The 16774-nt window shown below is 39.7% G+C and overlaps 1 protein-coding gene across 5 annotated transcripts in view; it reads right to left on the bottom strand.

The window, feature by feature from the left end:
- Positions 1–8845, bottom strand: part of AGTPBP1 (ATP/GTP binding carboxypeptidase 1) — a 161054-nt gene extending 152209 nt beyond the window's left edge. For 3 of the 5 annotated variants that reach the window (XM_073880686.1, XM_073880685.1, XM_073880687.1), the window contains exon 1: positions 8645–8845. The gene's annotated coding sequence lies outside the window, so the exon portion shown is untranslated. Of the gene's footprint in view, positions 1–8468; positions 8552–8644 lie in introns of those variants that run through there. The other 2 variants (XM_025851632.2, XM_025851633.2) reach the window with 2 other exon arrangements.
- Between the last annotated feature and the right edge of the window lie 7929 nt (positions 8846–16774).

The raw sequence follows: 16774 nt of genomic DNA on the forward strand, positions 1-16774 counted from the left end.
TACTTCAAATTAAAATTCTTGCCTTGAAACACACATTTTCCTTGCCTCTAACTTATGACTGACCCACTAAAAAGGTTTGTTTTGTCTGTCTTTTAAGGAAAGTATCACAGCCAAACAGCTTCAACAAAAATCAAAATATACAAGATATGAGAGACTCAGAAAGTCATAAGGCATATAAAAAACAAACAGCAAAATGACAGAAGTTACTCCTTACCAGTAATTACTTTAATGTGAATGGATTAAAACTTCCAGTGAAAAGGCAGAGAATGGCAGAACGGATTTAAAAAACATAATCCAACAATATTCTCTCTACAAGAGACTCATTTAAATATAAAGGCACAAATAGGTTGAAAGTAAAAAGATAGAAAAAGATATTCCATGCAAATAGTAACCAAAAGCAATATGGGGTGGCTATACTAACATCAGACAAAACAGACTTTAAATTGAAAAAGATTATAAGGAGGACATTAATTATTAATAAAAGGTTCAAGAGAGCAGAAAGATAAACACTTATAAACATTCACATACCTAATAACAGACCATCAAAATACAAAAAGCAAAAATTGACAGAATTAAAGGGATAAAACAGTTCTATAGTAATTGTTGGAGACTTCAATACCCACTGTCAGTGATGGATAGAACAACCAGACATAAGAGAAATACGTAAAGAGAGGACCTGAACGACACTATAAACCAACTAGAGATAACAGACATATATAAAACACTACCTAACAACAGAATATGTATGTTCTTCTCAAATGCACATGGGATATGCTCCAGGATAGACCATCTTTTAGGCCACAAATTCGGTCTTAACAGATTTTAAAAGATAGATATTATACAATGTATCTTCTCCAACCACAACAGGATGAAGTTAGAAATAAATAAGAAAGGAAAACTGGAAAATTCACAAATTTGTGGAAATTAAACAACACACTCCTTAACAACCAATAGGTCAAAGAAAAGATCAAGGGAAATGAGATAAATGAAAACAAAACATACCAAAATTTATGGGATACAGAAAAGCAGTGCTAGGAGGGAAGTTTACAGCTATAAACACATTAAAAAAATAAATTTAAAAAAAGGGGCGGGGCGTGCACCTGGCTGGCTCAGTCAATTAAGCCTGAGTCTTCCGGCTCAGGTCGTGATCCCAGGGTCCTGGGATGGAGCCCCGCATCAAGCTCCCTGCTCAGCAGGGAGCCTGCTTTTCCCTCTCCCTCTGCCCCTCCCCCACTCATATTCTCTCTCCCTCTCTCTCGCTTGCTCTTGCTCTATCTCAAATAAATTTAATAAATAAATAAATAAAGACCTCAAATCAACAACCTAACTTTACAAATTAAGAAACTAGAAAAAGAAGAACACAAAGCTAGCAAAAGGAAAATATAATGATTACAGCAGAGATAAATAAAATAGAGAATAGAAAATTAGAGAAAATCATCAAATTAAAAAAATTGGTTCTTTAAAGAGATTAATGAAATTAACAAACCTTTATAAACTTAAGAAAAAACATAGACTCAAGTTATTAAAATCAAGAAAGCAAGTGAAGACATTACTACTGATTCTACAGAAATAAAAAGGATTTTAAGTGAATAGTATGAAAAATTGTGCACCAACAAAATGAGTAACCTCAATGAAATTTCAAATTCCTAGAAACACAAAACCTACCAAAATTAAACAAAAAGAAACAGAAAATCTGAATAGATTCATAACTATTAAGGAGACTGGATGAGTAATCAAAAACTTCGCAAAAAAGAAAAGCCCCAGATCTGATTGTTTCACTAGTGAACTGTACAAAACATTTAAAGAACATCAAACCTTCTCAGATTCTTCCAAAAAATTGAATACTCCCTAATTAATTCTATGAGGCCAGCACTGCCCTGATACCAAAGCCAAACAAAGACATTACAAGAAAACTACAGATCAATATCCTTTATGAACACTGATGTACAACTCCTCAACAAAATAGCAGCAAACAAAATTCAGCAGCATAAATGCAAATCAAAACCACAATACACCTACCACCTCACAACCATTAGAATGACTCCACACACCACCACTACCACCACCACCACCACCCCGCGCAAAAAAAGACCAATCACACGGAAAACAAGTGTTTACAAGGATGTGAAGAAATTGGAGCCCTCATATACTGGTGTGAATGTAAAATGGTGCAGCTGCTATGGAAACAGTATGGGTTGTGACTCAAGAACTTAAAAATAGAATTACCATATGACCCAGCAATTCCACTTCTGAATATGTACCCAAAAGACCTGAAAGCTGGGTCTCGAAGAAGTATTTGTACACCATGTACATAGCAGCATTATTCACAATCAAAGGTTGATGAAGCAACGCAAGGGTCCACTGACAGATGATGTGGTATATACAAACAATGGAACATTATTCAGCTCTAAAAGAAGGAAATTCTGATGAATCTTGATGACAATGCTAAATGAAACAGCCAGTCACAAAAGGGCAAATACTATATGATTCTACTCATAAAAGGTACTTAAAGCAGTCAAATTCATAGAGAGAGAAAGTAAAATGGTGGTTGCCAGGGGCTACAGGAAGGAGGAAATGAGGAGTTACTGTTTAATGGGTACAAGGTTTCAGTTTTGCAAGACAAAAAAAATCTGAAGATGGTGTGATGGTTGCACAACAATATGAATGTACTTAATTCCAATAAACTACATACTTAAAAATGGTTTAAATGAGGGGCACCTGGGTCGCTCAGTCTGTTGAGCATCTGCCCTCAGCTCAGGTCATGATCTCAGGGTCCTGGGATCGAGCCCCGCTTCCGGCTCCCTGCTCAACAGGGAACCTGCTTCTCCCTCTCCCTCTGCCTGCCTGCCGCTCCCCCTGCTCGTGCTCTCTCTTGCTCTCTGTCAAATAAATATATAAAATCTTTTAAAAAAAAAGGTTTAAATGCTAATTTTTATATTATATATATATATATAGCCATAATTTTAAAAGTAAATTTTTTAAATCAAAATATGAACCAAAAATATGAATATAAATCAGTATGTTAAGAATTGGGAAAAGTAAGTTTCAAATGAAAACACAAATTAAAATTGATGAGATAGAATTAACAAATGAAAAAGACATTCTCTACAGGCAAAGAAAAAAACCCAGAACTCTAGAGCGGTAGGAAGCCTCAAAGATCACTTGGGAGTCAAATTCTCTTACTTTGCAATTAGGAGAGAAGCTCGTCAAAGAGGTTTGCTGTCTTGCATTATCCATCATCACTTCTACATGCAACTAGAAACTGTGCCTACAATAAATTAATAAATCTGGAAAATTCTTGTCAAAAGTAGTACCCTTTTCAATTCATTAAACTCATATGTAGACAGTGTTCACATTTTTATTACCATTATTCTATCCTAAATCCTTCATAAATTTTATTACTTTTATTCCCCATGTTACCTATACCCTTATAATCTTCATAATCTTAAATCACTTTCCGCCTAAGGTAACATGTAAGGCAAGGACTGCAAGTGCTGGGTACCTCTCCTTAGGATGGTTCGACCTCAGCATGAACAGATAAGAAATGAATAGAAATTAAGGGAAGCTAAAATGCTTATTTTAGCTTAAGAGCTCAGTATCAGTTGAGCTTTTCACATTATGCCTTCACTATTTGCCTAATATGTAAACCCCCCCAATATTAGATTTGAACATTTGTGTGGATATGTACTCCCAAATTTTTTTGTTTTTAGATAGTGTAATTTCAGATTACTAATACTATAGTTCCCCTGTATCAGCACCTGACTAAAACCCTTAAGAAACCTCAACTTTCTGTGAATAACCTTTACTGGGCTTTAAAAAAAAAAATAAAATAAATTCAGGAAGGCTTTTACTGGAGCCCAAAAATCTGAAGCAAAAACAGACCAGTGATTGTCACTACCACTTCCCTTCCTTATCAAAGTTTGGTAGGAATCAGCTGATTTATACCAGAAGTCCTCAAAATGTGGTCCACGGTCCCCTCGGGTCCTGACACCTTTTTAGGGGGTCCACAAGGTCAAAACTATTTTCATAATAACACTAAAATATCATTAACCCTTTTAACTGTATTAACATTTATACTAATGGTACAAAAGCAATGATGTGTAACATTTCTGGCATCTTGGAAGAACTTATGGTACTGGCACCAAACTGCACTATTAGTCATTATATTTTTCACCATGAAGTACCAGTAGCTATTAAGAAAAAAAAAAAAAAAACTTTTTTCACTTAAGAATGTCCTTCAAGGGTCATCTGGGTGGCTCAATCAGTTAAGCATCTGCCTTTGATTCAGGTCATGATCCCAGGGATCCTGGGATAGAGCCCCACATCAGGCTCCCTGCTTGGCGGGGAATCTGCTTCTCCCTCTTCCGCTACCCCTCCCCCTGCTTGTGCACTCTCTCTCTCTCTCTCTCTCTCTCTCTCTCCCAAATAAATAAAATCTTTCAAAAAAATAGTAAAGATTATTTTATTAAATCTCAGGCCTTGAATATACATCTTTTTAAATATACTATGTGACAATACGGTAAGTACACATGAAGCGTATAATAGCTGACGGCTGTCTCAAGGTAAAGTACTTGTATGACTGAACCGAGGGCTTACACTAGCCTCTTTTTTCATGAAACACCATTTTTGGGGCACCTGGGTGATGATCCCAGGGTCTTGGAATCAAGCCCCACATGGGGCTCCCTGCTCAGTGAGAAGCCTGCTTCTCCCTCTGCCACTCGCCCTGCTTGTGTTCCTGCTCTCGCTGTCAAATAAATAAATAAAATCTCAAAAAAAAAAAAAAAAAACCATTTTTACTTGAAAGAATGACTACAGTTATTCAGACTTAAGTATTCTGGCAGAGGTTCTCTCAGAGATGAACAAAATCTGCTTGTCCCTTCTAGGAAACAACTGGCAGTCATATTTCTTGCCAATGATAAAATTTGAGCTTTCAAGCAAAAATCAGATTTCTGGAAAACTTATATCCACCATCAATCAGGTCATGACCTGGACAGCTTTCCAATAATTTGTTTCTGACAGGGTAAGTGGTGATATGAACAAATGTGATTTTTTAATAACATACGAAATGTGTCAACATTCGGAAGATCTTCATAAATGAACCAATACTTAAAAAGGACCAAGGCATGATGTTACAAATTCAGGCATAATTATATAAGATTCATTCAAAGTTCAGACCAAGGGATTTTAATAGAACATTATGAAAAAAGTCCATTGATATGATCTCAGATTCCACATTGCAAATAACTAAAAAACTAACACATGTTGAGCTGTGATGTAATACCAAACAAGAAAATCCATTACTATCTGAAAAGGCTATTAAAATGCCTCCCTCCCTTTTCCAGCCATTAGCTATGTAAGGCTGGATTTCTCCTTCTATATACTTCAAACCAAAAAACATATTGCCAACAGACTGACTAAATGCAGTAGATAGAAGAATCCAGATGTTTCTATTAAACCAGACATTAGAGAAAAATGTAAATCAAAACCACTCTTCTCATTGCCTTATTCATTTTGAAAAATACTTATTTTTCAATAAAAAAGCTTATATTAACATATTATTGTCATATTTCAGGGAATTAATAAAATTTATATATATCTTTTTAATTTATAATTTATAATACAGTAACTACAGACATAATCCACAAAAGCTCTTTGGGGTGCTCAATAATTCTTAAGAATTTAAAAGGGTCTTGAAATCAAAAGTTAGAAAACAACGGATTTAAAGAACTGAGTATTAATATTAGATCCCTGCAAATGAAGAACAGTAAGTACATAAAATCATTAATTAAAAAAAACTTTCCTAGAAAAATTACATGAAAGCTGAAAAGGAATACAATGTCAAATCAAAACTAACCTCACTCACTAACACCAATAAGGAAAACAAAAGAATGCATAGATGAAAGTGATTTTGTATGTCCTGGAAACATCATACAATATCTTGATCAGATAAACTCATATATACCTATTAATAGTTTGATAGATATTTTTGATAGCAGGACATGACAGTCAAAGAAACACGCAATCACAAACTCAAAAACAGGTGATTAAAATAGCAGTCACCACCACCATGAGGGAGACAATCCAAGGTTCTGTCAGAAGGGACAAACAGGGATACTTCAGCACCTCTCCAGCAGCATCACAGGGCACCCAGCTGTTCTATTTAAAACTAAATTACATGCTTCCAAGGCAGGATAGTGAGACTAAGCTCTCACTTAGCCCCAAAGGAGCAAATGGGTCACAGTGGAATTATTCTACAGTAATAATTCTCCATCAGCCTAAAGTCCTTCTTCAGCTTACTAGGGCCCTTGGAAAAGTGAGGAAAAGCAGTAGCAGTAATATTTACATGCCAGGCACTGTGGACTAAGAACTTTATGTGTATTAACTCATTTAATATTCAAGATCTTAAGGGTATAACATTATTACCCCCATTTTTGGAATTAAGAAAACTTAAGCACAAAGAGGATAAATAATTTCCTCAAGCAAAGCCAGAATTAGAACCCAGCCAGGCTGGCTATGAAGCCCAACCCCCTAACCACGACATTATAGTACAGAGGCACAGTAACCAAGAATAAAATATAAAATTTAAAATCCCACGTCACTCTAAACAACTCCTGTCATTCACATCAAGACCCACTGCCTAAGGGAGGCTCCCAACTTGGAGAGAGCCCTCTGACAGTTTCATCCATTACTACTCAAACACTATTCAGCTTCCAGGTATTGAGCGACCTTAAGCAAGAGTACATTTTGGAAGGTGAATACTGTGGAGATTTATTGAAAACTCCAAAATGTAGAATCCAATACAAATTAGGTAATTTCAAAAAGTCTTAGATCTCTCTTCCCTCTACTGTTGCAGATAAAAAAAACCATTATTATATAGGAGTCTAGCTAAACTGTTCCAAAGAGAATAATGCCTCAATTCAACAGGAAAAGCTTTATAAAAATTGCTTCTACAAAAGCTTAAATTACATTAAAACACTTAAATGTTTTGCACTGTTGGCTAATAACAAGAAGAACTCTAAATCTATCCCCTTCATTTCAGAGTTCGAAGTGAGACTGCAGTTCTAAGTAAGTGTAGAAGCAATTAATTCAAGGCAGAGTTTTGAGGTCATTAAAAATGAATCTATAACTTCATTGTAGAACCCAACTCAAGCGAGGTGGAATAGGAAACTAAAGAAGTCATATTACAACAAGAAAATAAGGAGTAGATAAGACATGGCTATCTCACAGCAATTTCAGGACTAATGACAGCAATTATAGGAAATGCTTATAGATCTCCCAGGGTTTTGTTTGGTTTTGATTAGTATTTGGCACTTTCTGAAATAGGTACCATTTAAAGTGCCTGAAATAAACTACTTTTTTAGCCTACTGAACTGAAAACATTCCACTACACTATTACGAAAATAACTTTCTAGTTTTCTCAGGAAAAAAGACAATTTCTAAGAAGGACTCAGAGGTTACTAAAGTGATAACTCGATTTACATAAAGATTACAACACAGACATATAAGGTAAGTGAAAATGAGTGATCAAGAAGACTGTTCATGTCCTTTCTCACTGCAAATTGTCATGCATTATAATGAAACACCTGAAGAAAAACAAAACACCCACAAGGAATTAACATTGCCAAAAAAAAAAAAAAATCCGCTAAGTGTTACAATGCATTAGGTCATCAGCAGCGCTGGACCTTCAAGCACTGAATTGAGCAAGCTATATTAAAACAAGAAATGGCAAGCTGTATTAAAACAAGAAACGGCCTTTAAATTATCAACATTCACATCGATTATGCTAAGATGTATAAAAACTCCATTCTATAATGGGTAAATGCCCAGGAAACCGATTCAAAACTGCACTGGTACTAGTAAGAGGCTTAACCGTCACAAGCGGGAAACAACAACCTTAGAGACAAGCATGCCTTGGCGTTGGGGTTGCAGGAGTCCTTGAATACTAATTAAGAGCCCGCAACTCAGGAAGGAAGGCTCTAAGGAAACTCTGCACTGTCATCTAGGGAGATCTGATTCACGTTCAAATCAAACCCAAAAGGCGACAACTTGTAAACAGAGAACACACTTCAGGCCAAACCACCCCCTGAAAGGAAGCAAATCTAGCCACCGCCGGTAGCATACCACACCAACCCCACCGCAAAGCAAGGCACACCTAGGGGGTGGGTGCCAGGATGGGGTGGGAAGGCGGGGCGCGCGCCCTCCCCCGGCCCGCCGCCCTTCGGCTCTGCTCCGCGCTACACCGCGGTGACCGGCGCTTCCAGCCCCAGAGAAAAGGGCAGGGCACAGGAGCCGCCTCTGCCCGAAAACTGCGTCGAGGACCCTCTGCCGGGTATTGAGGCGGGGGCCACCGAGTGGCCGCGGGTGGAGGCAATGTGGAGCGTTTTCCAGAAACCAGCCAAAGCCCCAAACCATCAGGGGTTTCCCTCCAGCTCCCGTCCACTCCCCCCGAGAGACACGCGTTACACAACCTGTCAGGTGAGGGGCGGCGGGGTCCCAGGACGCAGACCGCAGCGGGCCCGGCGTCGCTCCTTCCCGCTTCTCCCGCCCCCGGGAAGCCGCGGCCGGGGGAGAGCGGAGAGGCAGCGGGCGGGCGGGAAAGCCGCAGCGGAGGGGCGGCCGGCCCGGACGGCGGCGGGGCGCTCACCGGTTCAGGACGGGGCGCTGGCAGGGACTGGGCAGAGCCGCAGCACCCGGCTCAGCGTCGGCAGCACCAGGGGCTGCTCTCTGGAAGAACGGCGGACTCCTCGCCGCCAGCCGCCCGGTGTTTTCATACAAACCCCGGTGGCGGGCGAGGCGAAGGCGGCGAAGGCGGCGAAGGCGGCGGAGGCGGCGGCAGCGGAGGCGGAGGCGGCGGCGGCGGCGGCGGACCCTGCCCGCATCCCGGGCAACGTCAGCGCGGCGCCCCGCCCACCGCACGCCCGGGGACAGCGGGCTAGCGCGCGCCGGGCAGCAGGGAGGGCGGAGCGCGCGTGCGCGCGGGCCGTGTGGGCACGCGCTGGGGGGAGGGCGGGGCACGCCCGGGCCTGAGCAGGGATGGGACTCGGGGAGCGCGCGTGGGCAAGGAGGGAGCGTGCGCAGGAAGGAGGGCGGGGCGCGCGCGCCGGCGTTAGGTACTGTAGGGCGGGGAAGGCGCGGCCGAGGTCGGGGGAGGAGGACTGACTGCACGCGTCGCGGGCCCTGTGCCTGCAGCGGGCCTCCAACCGAACGGAACCGGTTCGCGGGCCGCTCCCCACTCTGCGATTCACCTTCCTGTACGGTCCCATTTAGAGCCTCCTGCCTTTTCCCGGAACTAAGCTGGCGCCCACCCCCACTACCATCAATCACCCCCCCCCCCTTAGGAGGCTGTTAGGTGCGCTGGAGGAGCGGTTCTTAATTCCTCCACGTGGCACCAGGGTCGCAGCAGTCCGTAGGGACCGCGGTAAAACAGCCTTTTCCTGACCTCAGGAGAGTCCATAAGAAGAAACTGGAAGACAAGCAGTTACCACAGCTGGACTCCCAGAGCACAAGGAAATTGCACCTCATGGCCAAACTTCAATAAATTAGATGCCTAGAGCTGCGGAGAAAAAAAATAGCATGCTGATTTATTTTTTGCTTTGTCGTAATGTGCCTGCCTATAGTCACGAAAATGGTAATGTTAAATTGGCCACTGAAGGCAAAGACTGTTTTTTTAGTCAGAGCCTAAGTAATGTGTCAGAGAGATTGAATACCGATACACCCCCTTCTGTTTTGACTGCACATAAAGACACTATAATAGATTCTTAATAAATACTCGACATTTACTTTTTTCCAAGATCATGGATCATGTTTGCTGCTGTTTATACTAGCTGCCACGGAATGTGAAATTATTACAACCAGATAAAGAAACAAATTGAGAGCTGTGAGATTTTTGTTTTGTTTTCTTATCATGTTTAAACGAAATTAAACAGATGTGAAGGCAGTTCACAGGGTAGTCTGGTGCACCACACAGGCTTCTTGCAGTTTGCCCTTGGGAGATAACTTGACTAAGATAAACAAGGGACTGCCATTTCATAAATGTCAAAATTTCCCTGGCTGTGAGCACCAAAAGGTAGATTACAGTATTTTAAGTAATTTTAAAACAAGGACCATCCCAAAGCACCTAGTCTGAAAAGCATATCTGACAACACCTAATTACCTAAGACTTTTTAACATTTTACAGAAATTAAATACATGTAATATACATAAAACTTTATTCAAAGAGTATCCTCCTTAATGAATCAACCTGCAACATATAAAGATATAGACATAAATGTGAATGTGTGTGTATATAGAATTTGAATTCCACTTTAGCAAAGCATTGTTAGTGTGGTCTGATGGCCAGGACACAGACCTAGTAGATTTAGCCACACAACTATGGAAAAAGCAGAGCCACTCCCTGTCTGTCACTCTTTTCCACTATTTTATACAGTTCCCTCAACACACCTTGTTATGACATATAAAACTAAATATAAATAATTGTGTGATGTAGCTCGGAGTCTCATCATATAATAATATTCATTTAACTCCAATTCCTCAAATCAGTCTAGCCAGTGCCTTGTAGGAATTCAACAAATGTTTGCTTTTTTTAACTCCAGAATAGTCAGACAAAGAAAGATGAACAGTGGAGCCCAGCTATCTCTTTCTCCTCTTTTGCTGGTTTCCCTGCCTCCATCCAACTCTTGATTTCGGCTCAGGTCATGATCTCTGGGTTGTTAGGGTGAGCCCCTCATCAGACACTGCACTGAGCATGGTGCCTGCTTAAGATTCTCTTTCTCCCTCTCCTTCTACTCCTCTCCCCACCACTCTCCCTCTCAAAAAAAAAAGTAACCATAAAAACTGCAACAAACATTGTAACAAAACTATATAGCCATAAGGTTTAGAACAGCCATGGCCCCTCTCAAAGGTCTAAGCCGTTTCCATCTTGAACCATAAATATTAAGAGCACAATCTCGATCATGAAGTTTCTGAAACATACCCAATCCTCTGAAGTTCTAGGATTATTATAACTATTCAACATCATCTAACAACCATCAGTTTATTGAGCACCTCATGTGCCAGACCAACCCTGAAATCTTCTGAGAAGGTAAGTAAATGATAGCACTCAACAAAGTACCTAACAGCTGCCCTGTGTGAAATTGAAAGGTTTTATATATCCATAGATGGATGGACAAAGAAGATGTGGTATAAAGAAGATGTGAGGGGCAGGGCACCTGGGTGGCTCAGTTGGTTAAGCGTCTGCCTTCGGCTCAGGTCATGATCCCAGGGTCCTCGGATTGAGCCCCCCATCGGCTCTCTGCTCAGCAGGAAGCCTGCTTCTCCCTCTCCCTCTGCTCCCCCTGCTTGTGCGCTCTCTCTTTCTTTGTCAAATAAAAAACAAAAATAATAAAATAAATATATTTTTAAAAAAAGAAGATGTGAGGGGCACCTGGGTGGCTCAGTTGGTTAAGCATCTGACTCTTGGTTTTGGCTCATATCACGATCTCAGTGTTGTGGGGTGGGACTGAGCCCTGCGTTGGGCTCCACGCTCAGTGTGCAGTCTGCTTAAGATTCTCTCTCCTCCCTCTGCCCCCTTCTCTCTCTCTCTAAAATAAATAAATAAACCTTAAAAAAATGTGATAGACAGATGATAGAATATTATTCAGCCATTAAAAAAAATAAATGAAATCTTGCTACTTAAAACAACATGGATGGAGCTAGGGGGTATTATGCTAAGACAAGAGAAAGACAAATACCATATGATATCACTTATATATGGAATCTAAAAAACAAAACAAATGAACAAACAATGATAATTTAAAAAAAGATTCTTAAATACAGAGAAGAAACTGGTGGTTGCCTGAGGGAAGGTAGGTAGGTGGAGGGGGACGAGCAAAATAGGTGAAGGATATTAAGAGGTACATACTTCCAGTTACAAAATAAATAAGTCACAGGGATGAAAAATACAATATACCGAACATAGTCAATAATACTGTAATAACTTTATATGGGGACAGATGGTAACTACAGTTATCATGATTGCCAGATCACCATGTTGTACACCTGAAAGTAAAATAACACTTATGTAAACTATACCTCAACATACATACATACATAAATATCCATATCTGTAAACCCCCTCACTTTCTTTATTTGTGAAATGGAACTTATATATTCTTGCCAAATTCAAAGTCTTTATTTTTCTTTAAGATTTATTTATTTATTTGAGAGAGAGTGAGTGACAGAGAAGGAGCATGGGGGAGAGACAGAGGGAGAGGGAGAAGCAGAGTCTCTGATGAGCAGAGATCCCGACTCGGGGCTTGATCCCCAAACTCTGGGATCATGACCTGAGCTGAGGGTAGACACTTAAACAACTGAGTCACTCAGGCACCCTGCCAAATTAAAATTTTTAGATATGCCATACCCTTTAGCCTAATTACAGGAACTTATCCTAAGGAAATAACCAGGTAAAGGTATAGGGATTTAGCTATAAGGATGTTTATCCCAGAGTGGTATTATAAACCATCTTAAATGCTCAACAGAAGTCACCGGATTAAACAAATTATTGTATCCATGCATTAGATCACTAGGAAGCCATTAAAAATGATGTGGTAGAGGAGTGCCTGGGTGGCACAGTTGGTTAAGGGACGAACTCTTGGTTTTGGCTCAGGTTGTGATCTCAGGGTTGCTGAGATCAAGCCCCATATAGGACTCCACACTCAGCATGGAGTTGGCTTGAGATTCTCTGTCTCCCTCCCTCTGGCCCTCCCATTATGTGCTTTCTCTTTCTCTCTCTCTCAAATAAACAAATAAATCTTAAAAAAAAGATGATGTAGTAGAGCAGGAGTTCTCCGCCTTGATACAACCTAGTTTAATTCATGAACATACATGGATTTACCTTGAGTTTGAAGTAGGCCCCTCTGAGTGTTGAGTTGCTGAGAATTAAAGAATTTTCGAGGGGTGCCTGGATGGCTCAGTTGGTTAAGTGTCTGCCTTCCAGCTCAGGTCATGATCTCAGGGTCCCGGGATCAGGCCCCACATCGGGCTCCCTGCTTAGCAGGGAGTCTGCTTCTCCCTCTCCCTCTGCCTGCCACTCTCCTTGCTTTTGCTCTTTCTCTCTCTCTGTCTCTATCAAATAAATAAATAAAATGTTTTCTTTTTTTAATTTCTAGATATGAAGGAGAAGCCAGATTACAATCCAGAAGCATTTCTACATAAGCATTTCTGGTAAATTTCCTGAACAGATATCATTTAAAAAGGAGCTGAATTGAATAGATCATATGAGGCCATAAAAAAAACCTCAATAAATTTGAGATTGACTCTTTGAGGAAGAGGCAGTTGCAGCTACAGTGGATCTCTGGGCATCTGGCTCCTGCTCCTGACTCCCCACTAGGAAGATATCCATGGAACCAGAGGTGGTGATTCACTAAATTAGAATTACTCAAACCAGCTGCAGCATAAAATCTCTGGAGAAGGTATGTGCTGACTTGCACAAAGAAAATGAAACTCAAAGTAGGAGGACCAGTTCAGATACAACAAAGACTCAGAATCACTACAAGAAAAACTCCTTATGGTGAAGGTTTGAAGACTTGGGATGGTTTTCAGATGAGGATCCACAAGCGACTCATTGATTTGCACAATATGAAACTAGGAATAAATCAAGAAAAAAATGGTTAAAAATACAAACACGTAGAGACTAAAAAACATGATAGTAAACAACCAATGCATCAACAACTCAAAGAAGAAATTTTAAAAGTACATGGAGACAAGTGAAAATGAAAACAAAACAGTCCAAAATCTTTGGGACACAGCAAAAGCAGTTCTAAGAGGGAAGTATATAGTGATATAGGCCTATGTCAAAAAAACAAGAAAAAGCTCAAATAAACAATCTAACCTTACACCCAAAGGAACTAGAAAAAGAGAACAAAGCCTAAGGTGAGTAGAAGAGAGGAAATAATGAAGATCAGAGCAGAAATAAATATCATAGAGACTGAAAAAACAATAGAGAAAATCAATGAAACCAAGAGCTGGTCTTTGAAAAGATAAACAAAACTGACAAACCCTTAGCCAGACTCATTAAGGCAAAAACAAAAAGGACCCAAATAAATATAATCAGAAACAAGAGAGGAGAAGTAGCAACTAACCCCACAGAAATACAAAGGATTATAAGAAAACACCTTAAAAAATTATATGCCAACAAACCAGACAACCTAGAAGAAATGGACAAATTCCTACACACATATAGCCTCCCAAAATTGAATCAGGTAGAAATAAGAAATCTGAACAGACCAATTACAAGTAACAAAATTGAATCACTGATCAAAAAACTACCAAAAAATGGAACTCCAGGAACAGATGAATTGTCAGTGGAATTCTACCAGACATTTAAATAAGAGTTAATACCTATTCTTCTCAAACTATTCCAAAAATAAAAGAGGAAGGAAAGCTTCCAAATACATTCTATGAGGTCAGCACTACCCTGATATGAAAATCAAAGACACCACAAAAAAAGAAAACTACAGGCCAATATCCCTGATGAACATAAATGCAAAAATCCTCAACAAAATATTAGCAAACCACATACAACGATACATTAAAAAGACCATTCCCCATGATCAGGTGGGATTTATTCTCATTCTAAAGGAATGGTTCAATATTCATAAATCAGTCAATGTAATACACCACATTAACAAAACAAAGGATAAAAATCACTTGATCATCTCAATAGATGCAAAAAAGCATTTGACAAGATTCAACAACATCCATTCATGATAAAACTCTCAAAATGGAGTTAAAAGGAACATACCTCAACATAATAAAGGCCATCTATGAAAAACCCACAGCTAATATCATCCTCAATGGTGAAAAACTGAAAGCTTCCCCTCTAAGGTCAGGAATAAGAGAAAGATGTCCACTCTTGCCACTTTTATTCAACATAGTACTAGAAGTCTTAGCCACAGCAATCAGACAAGAAAAAGAAATGAGGCATCCACATTGGTAAAGAAGAAGTTAAACTGTCATTATATGCAGACAACATAATACTATACACAGAAAATTCAAAAGATTCCACTAAAAAAAAAACTACTGGAAGTAATAAATGAATTTAGTAAAGTGGTTAATACCTGGAAATTGGTAACATTTCTTTTTTTTTAAGATTTTATTTATTTATTTGAGAGAGAGAGAGAAAGCATGAGCGGGGTGGAGGGGCAGATGGAGAGGGAGAAGCAGACTCCCCGATGAGCAGGGAGCCCAACATGGGGCTGGATCCCAGGACCCCAGAATCATGACCTGAGCCAAAGGCAGATGCTTAATCAACTGAGCCACCCAGGCGCCCCTCAGTAGTGTTTCTACACGTTAACAGCAAAGTCTCAGAAAAAGAAATTTTAAAAACAACACCATTTGTAATTGCACCTAAAAGAATAAAATACCTAGGACTAAACTTAATCAAGGAGGTGAAAGACGTGTACCCTGAAAACAATAAAAAACTGATGAAAGAAATTGAAGATGACACAGACAAATGGAAAGACATTCCACACTTATGGCTTCAAAGAATTAATATTGTCAAAATTCCCATATTACCCAGAACAATATACAGATTCAATGCAATTCTTATCAAAATACCAATAGCATTTTTCACAAAACTAGAACAAATAATACTAAAATTTGTATGGAACCACAAAAGACCTCAAATAACCAAAGCAATCCTGAGAAAGAAGAACAAAGGTGGAGGTATCACAATACCAGATTTCAAGATATATAAGAAAGCTATTGTAATCAAAGCAGTATGGTACAGGCACAAAAATAGACACATAGATCAATGGAACAGGACAGAGACCACAGAAATAAACTCACAATTATAGTCAGTTAATCTACAACAAAGGAATCAAGAATATACTATGGGGAAAAGACAGTCTTTTCAATAAATGGTGCTGGGGAAACTGGACCATTTCCTTACACCATCCGCAAAAATAAACTCAAAATGGATTAAAGACCTAAATGTGAAACGTGAAACCATGAAATTCCTAGAAAAGAACACGGCAGTAATTTCTCTGACATCAGACATAGCCACATTTTTCTAGATGTCTCCTAAGGCAAGGAAAATAAAAGCAAAAATAAACTATTGGGACTACATCAAAATAAAAAGCTTCTGCAAAGCAAAGGAACCCATTAACAAAACTAAAAGATAATCTACTGAATGGGAGAAGATATTTGCAAATGATACATCCAATAAGAGGTTGATATCCAAAATATATAAAGAACTACACAGCTCAGAGCCCCTGGGTGGCTCAGGCAGTTAAGCCCCGGACTCTTGGTTTCAGCTCTGGTCGTTATCTCACTGTGGTGGGATAGAGCCCAGTGTCTGGCTCTGTGCTCAGTGGGGAGCCTGCTTCAGATTCTCTCTCCCTCTCCTTCCTGCTCTTGCCTTGCTCTCTCTCTCAGATAAATAAATAAATAAAATCCTAACAAAAAAAAAAGAAAAAACTATACAGCTCAACATAAAAAAAAAAAAAATCCAATTAAAAAATGGGCAGAGAGGGGCGCCTGGGTGGCTCAGTCCTTAAGCATCTGCCTTCGACTCAGGTCATGATCCCAGGGTCCTGGAATCAAGCCCCACATCAGGTTCCCTGCTCTGCGGGAACCTTACTTCTCCCCCTCCCACTCCCCCTGCTTGTGTTCCCTCTCTCGCTGTCTCTCTCTCTCTGTCAAATAAATAAATAAAATCTTAAAAAAATAATAAAAATTAAAGAAGGGCAGAGTACCTAAATACAAATTTTTCCAAAGAAGACAGACAGATGGCCAA

Source organism: Callorhinus ursinus, unplaced genomic scaffold (genome assembly GCF_003265705.2).
Source record: "Callorhinus ursinus isolate GAN/ISIS: 27379988/994484 unplaced genomic scaffold, GSC_fseal_2.0 scaffold39, whole genome shotgun sequence".
Lineage (NCBI taxonomy): Eukaryota > Metazoa > Chordata > Mammalia > Carnivora > Otariidae > Callorhinus > Callorhinus ursinus.